Genomic DNA, 12,319 nt, shown 5'->3' with positions numbered 1-12,319 from the left:
ATAAAACTATCAGTCATCTTCTTCTATATATTCATCAATGTCTTCCTGGTCACTATCTCTGTCATCAAATAATATATCTTCCTCGTCTTCTTCTGAAACAGATTCTTCATACATATCATTTTCTTCTTCCTCAACAATATTGGAGACATCAACTTCCTCTACTAGCCCATTATCATCTTGTAAAGTGCCTCCAAGGTCAATATTTACATCAATTACAGGCCGTTGCAATATTTCATCCTCTTGAAAAGGCTCTTCCATGTTAGCTTCAGGAGCATTTATTGTACCTCGTGCCTTTGTTTTAATTACAACCATCCAACCATTTTTTTCACGACAGTAATCAGGATAAGACGCGTAATACACTTGTTCAGCTTGTTGGGCAAATATGAATGGATCATATTTCCTATATCTTCTTGATGATCGAATGTCTACAATTCCATATTTATCATGAATTTTAGTTCCTCGTGGACTTGGATCATACCATTCACATTTGAACAAAATTACTCTTTTTATTGGTAAGCCTGCATATTCTAACTCAAGTATGTCTATAAGTTTTCCATAATAATTCATATGTGAAGCTCCACCTCCTGACGCAGACACGCAAACACCATAATTTTCTGTCGACCTACTCTGACTCCATTCAACAGTATGAAATTTGTATCCATTGACGAAATACATTGGCCAATGTTTCACGTTGGGAGTTGGCCCCCACCCTATGCTCTGAATTAGTGGGTCTGCAATAACTTCGCCACTCAAATTCACCTAACCAAATATTTTCATCAATTTATGTATACATAATTAATATTAAATTAAGAAATATCTTAAACTTTACAAACTTACATGATTATGGAACCAAACACAAAAATGCTCCTCGATTTGTTTGTTTAATTCTTCGTCACTGATTACTGGCGATAATTCACGTAATATGTTTGTGTACATGCTGAAACATTAAAATATATATATCAACATAATATGAACAAAATTATTAATATGAAGTCATAAATATATTAATATAGTTAAGTTTGGGTTCTTACTCAATATAAGGTTCGACCTCTGGCTTATTTAGCAAGACATATAACTTTGCTGTTTGGAACTCATTCACATCCAACCATCTTTTTTTCATTGGACCAGCTGCACGACCCGGATAATTGAAGATAGAAATTTGTGGATGCGTAGATTCTCCCCCATCATCATTTCGAGGGGCTCTCGTCCTCCTTGATTGAATATTTGATTCAAAATAATATGAACCAAATGTGGCTGTCTCCTCAATTAAATATGCCTCACAAATAGATCCTTCTATGCGAGCCTTATTCCGAACTTTCTTCTTTAAAGTATTGAGAAACCTAAATCATTTTAAAGTTATCTTAATTTATGAAAAAGAACATAATAAATTATACGACAAAATCAATAAATTATATGAATATAAAATTTATTACCGTTCAAATGGATACATTCATCTGTATTGGATTGGCCCTCCGACCTTTGCTTCGTAAACCAAATGTACCGGGAGATGTTCCATTGAGTTAAACCATCCAGGCGGAAATACACGCTCTATTTTGCATAGAATGATTGGGATGTTCTGTTCCATAACTTCCAAATGTTCAGTTCTTAACATTGTTGAGCATATTTCTTTGAAAAACTGGCATAATTCAGTTATTGGACTCCAGATTCGATCTGGTAATCCTGAAAATGCCGTTGGAAGTAACCGCTCCATAAGAACATGACAATCATGACTCTTCAAGCCAAACAATTTTCCATTCTTCATATCAACACATCTGCCCAATCTAGATGCATACCCGTCAGGGAGTTTAAGTTCTTTTATCCATTTCAAAATACTTAACTTTTGTTCTCTTGTGAAAGTATATTGAGCTTTAGGTTTCCAATATTTACCCCCACCACGTTCTACTAATTCCAACTCCTTCCACCTGCAATATTCTTTCAGGTCCATTATAGCTTTGCTATTATCTTTAGTTTTACCTTTCACATCCATGATTGTATTGAAAAGATTATCAAAAATATTCTTCTCGATGTGCATGACATCTAAATTGTGTCGGATAAGATTATCTTTCCAATATGGCAAATCCCAAAAAATACTTCTTTTTGTCTAATTGTGTTGCACACCATATCCGATCATAACACAATTTTGTTGTTCTAAGATAGACGGGACATTACATACTCTACCAAATATGTTTTCTCCACTTAAACGAGGAGGTGGACAAGAATTATCAACTTTATTTTTTCGAAATGCAGTTGTATTCCTTCGAAAAGGGTGATCCATTGGCAAAAATTGTCGGTGACAATCAAAATATGATGTTTTCCCACCGTACTTGAGATTAAAAGCTTTTGTGTTTTCCATACAATACGGGCATGCTAATCTACCTGATTTCATCCAACCAGATAACATTCCATATGCAGGAAAATCATTGATAGTCCACAACAGAGCTGCTTTCATCATAAAGTTTTGCTTTGTAGATATGTCATAAGTCAACACTCCTTCGTGCCAAAGCAATTTCAATTCATCAATTAAAGGCTGTAAAAATACGTCTATCTTACTTTTGGGATTTGAAGGACCCGGAATAATAACCGTTAAAAACATAAACTCTCTTTTCAAACATAATCCAGGAGGCAAATTATATGGAGTCACAATTACTGGCCAACAAGAGTACGGGCGACCCGATTGACCATATGGAGTGAACCCATCTGCACACAAACCAAGCCTTACATTTCTAGGATCAGTAGAGAAGTCAAGATGTGTCTGATCAAAATATTTCCATGCTTCACCGTCAGACGGGTGAGACAATACCCCAAACTCTCTCCGATTTTCATAGTGCCACCTCATGTTTGAAGCAGTAATGGTTGAAGCATAGATTCTTTGCAATCTTGGTATGAGGGGCAAATACCACATTCTCTTAAAAGGAATTTCTTTAAATTTTCCTGTGCCACTTCTTGCAGACTTAAAACGAGGATGACTACAAAACTTACAACTCCTCTCAAATTGATCATCCTTATAATATAACATACAACTATTTGGACAACAATCAATCTTCTGACAATCAAGTCCAAGCTTAGAAACCAACTTTTTAGTATGATAAAAGTCATCGGGCACACGATTACCAGTTGGCATTGTATGTTGCATAAACTGCATGATTTCATTATAACAACCTTCAGGCATGTTGTAATCAGATTTAATGCTCAACATCCTAACTGCAGCAGAAAGTTCACTCTCTGCATCACAACCCGAGTATAATGGGGATTGTGCAGCAGATAACATCTCATAAAATGCTTTTGCATTTTCATTAGGTGGTTCCTCAATATTGTACGACTGATGACCACTTTCGCTAAACGCTCCTTGCATTGTAGCAGGCGCATGTGACGATCCTGCTGCATCCATTACCATTTGCTCATACGGATTAAACTGATCTCTAAAATTATCTTCTCTATAATATTCATTTACAATAACATTTTGAGGCATTATTGGTATTTCTTCCCCATGGTTCGTCCAATAATAATATCCTTTCATAAACCCATGCTTACAAAGATCCCTTTTCACCTCATTAACTGGTTTAAACTTCAAACACTCACATTTCATACAAGGACATTTCAACACTCCTAGCCTTATGAAACTTTCTTGAGAAGATGCAAGTTGAATAAACTCATCAACACCAGCATAAAATTCAGGAGTGATCCCACCCCTTCTTGGCATACACCGATTATCAATCCATCGACGATGCAACGGAGCTTCCATTTTCAATTCAAAAAATTGTATAACAAGCACGATTCCTAATAGATATTTTATCCTGAAAACTAACCAAATTATATTTCATCATTTCAGACTGTCATAAGTAATTGATAAATATAAACAAAAAATAAATATAATAATAAATAATTTATTGAGATAAATTTTGCATCTTTTTTATAAATTAAGATAATAAATAATTAAGATAAATTTTAATATTTTTACTTAACTCTACATGTTTGAATTGAATTTTTTTAAATATTTATTTAAATTTGTATTTCCTTTAATACTTAAACAATTATTATAATTTTTAATTGTTACATTTTTTATTTTATTTTGATTTGAGTAATTAAGAACAATATGGTTAAAATAATGTATCTAATATATTTTCTAAGTTAGCTATAAATGTCTCACTTTAAAATTTAAAATCCATTAGTATACTTATTTTATTTTATAACAACAAATTATATTACTCATTAATAATATTTTATTTTTAATATTGTAAAAAATAAATATTTCAATTTAAATATTTATCTAATTTATTTCTCATGTAATTTTTAATTTTTAGTGTTTAATTTAAATAAAAAATTAAATTGTATACCTTTTTAAAGTCATTTTAATTTTTAAAATAATTATCTAATTTATTTCGTACATTATTTTAAATATTCTAATTTTACTTTTATTTATTATTTTTAATGTTTTAAACAAAAAAAAAAATTAATTTTAATGTCTATACTTAATCTTATCGCAACAAAATATATGTTTTCATAAATATTGTATTTACTTTTAGTATTTTATTTTTAACGTATTTTATTTAAAATTACAATATTTTAAATTAAAAATCTGTTTTAAATTAAAAACAAAAAAATAAATGTTATTAATATAATTACATAACAAAATAACTATAGAAATAATTTATAAACAATTAATAAAATTCACATTTTAATTTCTAAACATTACAAATAATATAAACAATTAAAATAAAACCTAAACTAATTTAAATAAAATAATCATTAAACTCAACATACATACTAAAAACAAAAATAAATTACCTATTAAATAAAACTAAGGCAATTTAAACTTTTATTTCCTTTACTACTTAAACAATTATTCAAATTTTGATTTGTTACATTTTTTATTTTATTTTCGTTGAGTTATTAAAAATATTAAGGTTAAATTTATTGTTATAAAAATTAATAACTTTTCATGGTAAAATTTTATTTTGTATTTTTAGTCCTTAATTTTTAAGAAAATATATTCGGTAGGGTATTTTTAGTGTTTATTTTTTTATTGTATTTTATTTTTAATATTGCATTTCTTATATATTTTAATTTAAATATTTATCTAATTAATTTCTCATATTATTTTTCAATTTTAGTGTTTTATTTTAAATAATAATCTTAATCTATACCTTTTTAATTTTAAAAATAATTATCTAATTTATTTCATATGTTAGTTTTAAAATTTTTAATTAAAATTTTATTTATTATTTTTTATTTTTTATATTTTAAATAGAATTCTTTTATATTTTTAATAGAATTTTTTTAATTTTTTAATGTATACACTTAAATATTTTCTTATGACAATAAAATATATACTTTCTTAAATAGTAAATTTATTTTTAGTATATAATTTTTTATGTATTTTATTTAAAATTACAATATTTTTCATTAAAAATATATCTAAACTTAAAAAAAAAAAAAAAACATTATTTACACATGATGGGTTTGCTAGTCACATATCTAAATAACTAAATAATTAATTAGTTGTAGTTTAATTATTTAATTATAGTTATTTACATTTTAATTTTTAAGCATTACAAATAATATAAACAATTAAACTAAAACTAAACTAAATTAAACTAAACTAAACTAATTAATATAAAAATAAAATAACTACAACTAAACTAACACAAAAATAAAATAACTACAACTAAACTAACACAAATAAATTATAATTAAACTAACAGAATATAATAAAAACTAAAATAAAATAAAAAAACATAAAATACTTACTTGAGAGCAACGAAATTAACTGGAGAAGAAGAAGAACCAAGGAATGTGAAGAGGATGAAAATGGCACAGTGAGAGAACGGGAGGGAGGGAGGGAGCGGGGGGGGCGAGACACTGAGAGAATGGGAGGGAGGGAGGGAGGGGGGGGCGTTAAGTGTGGAGGGGGAAAGAAGGGGGGGGATTTTTAAAGGCAAGATTGCGACGGGACGAGTAAGTCCCGTCGCAGTTCTGCGACGGGACTGACTCGTCCCGTCGCAATCTGCGACGGGGCGTCAGTCCAGTCGCAGAACTGCGACGGGACTGACTCATCCCGTCGCAATCTGCGACGGGACTGACCGGTCCCGTCGCAGAACTGCGACGAGACTGTCTCGTCCCGTCGCAGACGGTCAGTCCCGTCGCAGTTCTGCGACGGGACTGACGCCCCGTCGCAGATTGCGACGGGATTGATGTTCCGTCGCAGTTTTGCGACGGGACATCTCGCTCCCGTCGCTGATTTGCGACGGGAGATTATTTTCCGTCACTATTTTGTGACGGGATACATATCCCGTCACAAAATAGTGACGGTAATTTTTGCCCGTCACTAAACCACTTTAGTGACGGCTTTCCATCACTAAACCCGTCACAAATTAGTGACGGGAGCATCCCCGTCACAAAACCCGTCACTAAAACTGATTTTTCTTGTAGTGTGACAAACGTCACATTTAGTAGATGTTCAACCAATATTCACCCACATGTCTACTATCTACATCTTCTTCAATATGACATGTGACTTACCATCAGTTCTTTTTAGTATCTCATCATAATCAAAGATAGTAGATCATGTGCTAGTCCATAATCGATTAATCATAGTTACAATCTGAGAAATCTTAAGACTAAGAATACCTTTAAAAAATCATGTGTTATAGATCATTGTCATATATTCTTAACAACTTAAGAATATGATCATTAGGAAATTTAGGAACTCATTCATACGCATTTAGAAAGCAATGAATGAAGAAATGACCATTTTATTAATTGCAAGAATATTATATGTGTATCCCTATTACATACTAGATGTCATCTAAATCTAATATTAGGGCATACATCACTAAAATAGGCTTACTTGTGAAGAACACCCCTCCCCTCTATTTTTCAAATATTCTCGATTGAGTTGAGAAGGTACACCGCACCATAAGAGTCAAGCACACAGAGAAGAAAGAAAGGGACAAAGGACCTATCAAGCAAGAAGGGCAATTAGAAACTCATATGGGAAGAATACCTGATCAAGAAGGTCAGCCCTCTTAGAGGAGCCCAACGAGACACACTCGCTTGAATTCTCTTAGGACTAAAGTGCTAATGGCTATAGAAAGAAAGAAAAACTTGACTAACTGACTAATAAAACAAAGGATGAGGAGATTTGCACTAAAGAGAACCTAAGCTATCAAGGGAAAGGTGAATAAACTCTTGTATGCGGGGCATGTTTGAGATGTGGAATATCCCAAGTGACTTGTAAACATAGTCCTTGTTTCCATAGGCACAGACAAATGGAAGTTGTGTAGATTTCACTAATTTGAATAGAGGTGTGCCTGAAAGATAATTATCCTTCGTCGAGCATAAATCCTTAGATGAGTTTCCTATATGATTTTCACACTACAAAAAAATCAGCATTTAGCGGCAGTTTTTTTTGCATTTCGCGGCAGTTCACGTAATTTAGCGATGGTTTTGAAAACTGTCGCTAAATCAAGCGTCGTGAAGCATTTAGCGGCGATTTTCACCAACTGCTGGAATAATCGCTGCTAAATGCTATTTTTTGCAGCAGTTTTTAAACCACCGCAAACTAAGTATTTAGCGGTAGTTTCGAAACAGTCGCAAAAAAATTGCAAAATATTGAATTTTCAAAAAAATTCAAAATATTTGAATTTTAGCGGCCATTTATTTACCGCACCAGTACGGTAAAGAAGCAAGGCTGGGTGCCTGGCTACTCGCGAGCACTGGCCCGCACGCCCGCGCCTAGCCCCCACCGTGCGGGCGCCACGTGGCCATGCTGGAAATTTAATTTTCAGCCTCTCTTTCCCCTTGATTCGAACTCAAAATCTCCCGTACGCACGTGCGCGCGCGAGACCAACTGATCTGTGAAGCCTCCTTAGTTATTATTCGCATATATAATTTATATACTAAATCAATCCCATTTTTCAAAATCATATTCTATATTTTTTTTAAAATAAATTGAAAAACATAAATTGATGGATTATTTTTAAAAGGATAATAGAATAAATTTTAAATAAATTAATTAGATTAAATTAAATAAATTAATTAATTAAAAAATAAAATAAAAATTTTATATATTTTTTAAAATTATTAAAATTTTGCTGCATGTTTTTTTTTTCAATTAAAATTTTTAATTATTTTTATTTAATTATTTTTAAATTATTTAATTATTTAATATTTTTTAAATATTTGCGGTGATTTTCAAAATCGTCGCAAATATTAATTAAATTTTATTTAATTATTTTTATTTTTATTTTTCAAACTAAAATTTAATTTTTTATAATTATTTAATATTTTTAAATTATTTAATTATTTAATATTTTTAAAATATTTGTGACGATTTTAAAAACTGCCACAAATATTAATTAAATTTTATTTAATTATTTAATTTTATTTAAATTTAGCGACGATTTTTCAAAAATCACCATAAAATTTAATTTAATTTTTTAATTAATTATTTATTTTTTAAATTTAGCAGTGATTTTTTGAAAACCGCCGTAAAATTAAATTTTTAATGAATTTTGCGGCGATTTTTCAAAATCTCCACTAAATGTTAAAAAAAACCATCGCAAAGAACGTGTTTTGCGGCAATTTCTACCGCCGCGAAAAATCAATTTTTTTGTAGTGTCAAGGGTACCACCAAATCCCCCTCCATCTTGAGGACTAGCGGAAAACAACATTTATGATTGATAAGGCCACGTAGTATCATTGAATCATGTTGTTTGATTTAAAAAATGCTTGATCAATGTATCAATGGCTCATTAATAAGATCTTTAAAACATAATTTTATTAGAACATGGAAATATACATCGACGATATGCTCATAAAAAGGTGAAGGGTCGAGCAACATTAGAATGACCTCGACGAATACTTTGAGAATCTAAGGAAGTTTAACCTGATATTAAACCCCAACCCGCTAGAAGAACCTACATTTTGCTATCTTTTTGATATTATAGACTTTGTCTTTTCAAGTATTGATCATTCTTTGAAACTCTCAACTTTTTTTTTTTCATATCATAATCAACATACATAAACCATGGAATGCTCAAACCCAGGAGCTCATTATCAAAAATCCCTGGCGTACAATGATCTATCGGAGCCGGCACCGTACGTTGCCCCGACAGAAGGCATCCCTGTCCCCTTCGACAATTGCCTATCTGGAGGACTCATGCCATTAAAGAAATCATCTCTATTATTTGGAGTTATGTTGATATCCTTGCTTGGTCGACATCTAAAATGCTTGAAATCAATCCCCATGTCGATATGATGACCATGGACTACATACAAACTTAACCAATTGACTAATAAAACAAAGGATGAGGAGATTTGCACTAGAGAACCTGAGTTATCGAGGGAAAGGTAAATAAACTCTTATATGCGAGGTATGTTTGAGAGGTGGAATATCCCAAGTGACTTGTAAACATAGACCTTGTTTCCAAAGGCTCAAATAAATGGAAGTTGTGTGTAGATTTCACTAATTTAAATAAGGTGTGCCTGAAAGATAGTTACCTTTCATCAAGCATAAATGCTCTAATCAATGGGATACTATGATGTGAATGGATAAGTTTCCTAGATGATTTTCTAGGGTACCACCAAACCCCCCTCCATCTTGAGGACTAGCTAAAAACACCATTTATGACTAATAAGACCACTTATTATTATTGAGTCATGTTGTTTGATCAAAAAAATGCTGGAGCAATGTAGCAAAGGCTCATTAACAAGATGTTTAGAGCTCAATTTTATTAAAACATGGAAGCATGCATCAATAATATGCTCGTGAAAAGGTGAAAGGTCGAGCAACATTGGAATGACCTCGAGGAATATTTTGAGAATCTAAGGAAGTTTAACATGAAATTAAACCTATCACCAAGGAATTAAACCAAACTCAAAAAATATATAAGTTATACACGACAGACACCACCGAGGAATTTGACGGAAATGCAAAGATTAATTGGTCAAACGGTAGCTCCTGGGCATTTTTTCTCTTTCTATTTTAGGAAAAAAGATCCATTTTCTTTAGAACCCTTGCATTTTATCAAATTAACCAAATGTCAAGAAGCTTTTCATAAGCTCAAATAGTACTTAAGCATGCCCTTATCTTGACCAAGCCCAAGCTAGATAAGCCCCTCCTCTTTAACTAAGGCCGAGGTTTGATACACTCTTATGGAAAAACATACATATGCCTTGGTTATGTCAACTCAGAAGCTTTGACCATATTTCCAAGCATAACTAGTTATCGTCCTAACCAATCATCCTTTAAAATAAGTCCAAGGGAAACCTAATCCCTTGGGAAGGATCCTTAAGTGGGTCATCAAACTCACAGGCTTTGATATTAAATATTGACCAAGCATAGTAATCAAGGGACAAGCCCTGGTGAGCTTTATCATAGAAATAACAAGGACCAAACACTTGGGAGCATCCATCATGGAGTGGTCGAGTCTAGAGATTGATGGAAGCTCAAATTTGGGGAGAAGAAATGGAGCAAGCTTGATTCCAAGAAGCCCTGAGGGAAAAATGTGGTCAAATGCACTTTATTTTGAGTTTAAGGTTTTTAATCATGAAACGAAGTATGAAACTCTTATCACCAGCTTCAAATTAGTCGAGCAAATAAGAGAAAGATAACTACAGTACAATTTAACTTTAACATAGTTGTTCAATAAGTGACCAAAGAGTTTGAAGCCCAAGAAGAATTGATGGCTCGATACTTAGTGATTGTCAAAAGTTTGATATCAACATTCCAAGATGTAAAAATTGAGCATATCCCTTATTCTTCGAATGTTATAGCAAATGTTTGCCAAAATAGCTTTCTCACCCTTTATAAGTAACTCTCATGCAATATTCATCGGGTATTTGCCGTAGAGGAACATCAAGAAAGCAATCGAGAGCTTATGCCTTTAAAAAGAACTGACATGGATGGACTTGATCATAGCATATCTAGCTAAAAGGGATCTTCCCAAGGATGAGAATGAAACTCAGGTCCTAAAAAAGAAAGCAACAAAATTCATGAAAATCGCAAATGAATCATATAAAAGTCCTTCAACCACCCATTTTTGAAGTGCTTAGGAGTGATTGAGGCCAACTATTTCCTAAGGGGAATACATGAGGGGATATGCCACAATCACATTAGAGTTCAATGTCACACCCTGCACGTTACACTATTGAAGCTAGCCGCAATTAGCCGAAAGAGGCATGGAGATATGCACAAGAAGTGTGTAAGGCTGGAAGCCAAAGATACAAGTGAGCCGACATCAACGAAATGCACTTGAGGTTCATGGAAGATTTCGGAAGCTTACGAAACATGGTCGACTTGGCAAGATCCAAAAAACTCCAAGGTCCAGCATTGAAGGAACTTTTTAGAAGGATAAAAAGAATTGCACAAGAGTGGGGCATTCTAGAGAATTCCATGGAATGATTCTAGAGGCTTAATCTAGAAACCTCCATTGTAAATATCTAAGATACTTTGTACGTAATATTGTAGAGAATTCTAGATGATAATTGTAGGCCATTGGATCATGTCGATCTCCAACGTCCATTCTAAGGAGATGGTAGTATAAATAGGAGTTAGGCTTTCATTTGTAACCATCAAAGAATCCAACACTCAAGTGAGATATCCAAGAGTATAAAGCTAGAAAGGTAGAGTTAGGCACTTATGCATAGACAAGCGAGGACTTGTAGTCACAAGTGTTGTATATGAGGGTCATTGTAATTGTAAAGAGTTTTAATACAAAAGGTCCTATATTTCTCTCTACGTTCGTTTGTCAGTTTTCCCTTTCATTCTACTTAAAATCACATGAGTAGTGCTTGTGAGGATCAGGCCAACTTAGCTAGTATCTGTAAGGGATGAATCATGGAGCTAAGGTCACACGAAGCTTGCAAATCTCCAAGTTCATGATACCAAGCTCTCTATTAGAAGGTCCTTTAATAGGGGTATTTTTGGTTGAGAATAGGGGCTAATGTTGAGCAACTCATTTAAACTTATGAGAGATGTCATAAAAATGAAAACTTGACTCGCGTTACGACCATGGCCATTTCACATCAAACCCCCTTCCTACAATTTTACTCAATGTGGGGTGGACATTCTCGAACCATTCCCTATGGCAATAGGTTAGAACATCATTGCTACCATGAATTATTTCACTAAGGGGGTAAAAAGCCATGCCACTCAACACCATCTCAATTAGGAAGGTTTGATCATTCCTATGAAAGAACATCGTGTGTCGATTCAAAATACCCCAAGTCCTGATTTTGGGATAACATGACCCAATTTGAGGACTGAACCACCTAAGAATGGTTACGACAGATTAGATATTAAACACAATTTCACTTT

At 32.7% G+C, this 12,319-nt stretch overlaps 1 protein-coding gene across 3 annotated transcripts in view; it reads left to right on the top strand.

The window, feature by feature from the left end:
* The window catches only part of LOC127809530 (cell number regulator 1-like), a 95,592-nt gene that overhangs the window by 81,991 nt on the left and 1,282 nt on the right, over positions 1-12,319 (top strand). The gene's annotated exons all lie outside the window — the stretch shown is intronic.

This window comes from Diospyros lotus, chromosome 9 (assembly GCF_014633365.1).
Source record: "Diospyros lotus cultivar Yz01 chromosome 9, ASM1463336v1, whole genome shotgun sequence".
In the NCBI taxonomy this organism is placed as follows: domain Eukaryota; kingdom Viridiplantae; phylum Streptophyta; class Magnoliopsida; order Ericales; family Ebenaceae; genus Diospyros; species Diospyros lotus.
Note: the sequence above shows the minus strand (reverse complement) of the source record. Positions and strands in the feature narration are given on the sequence as shown.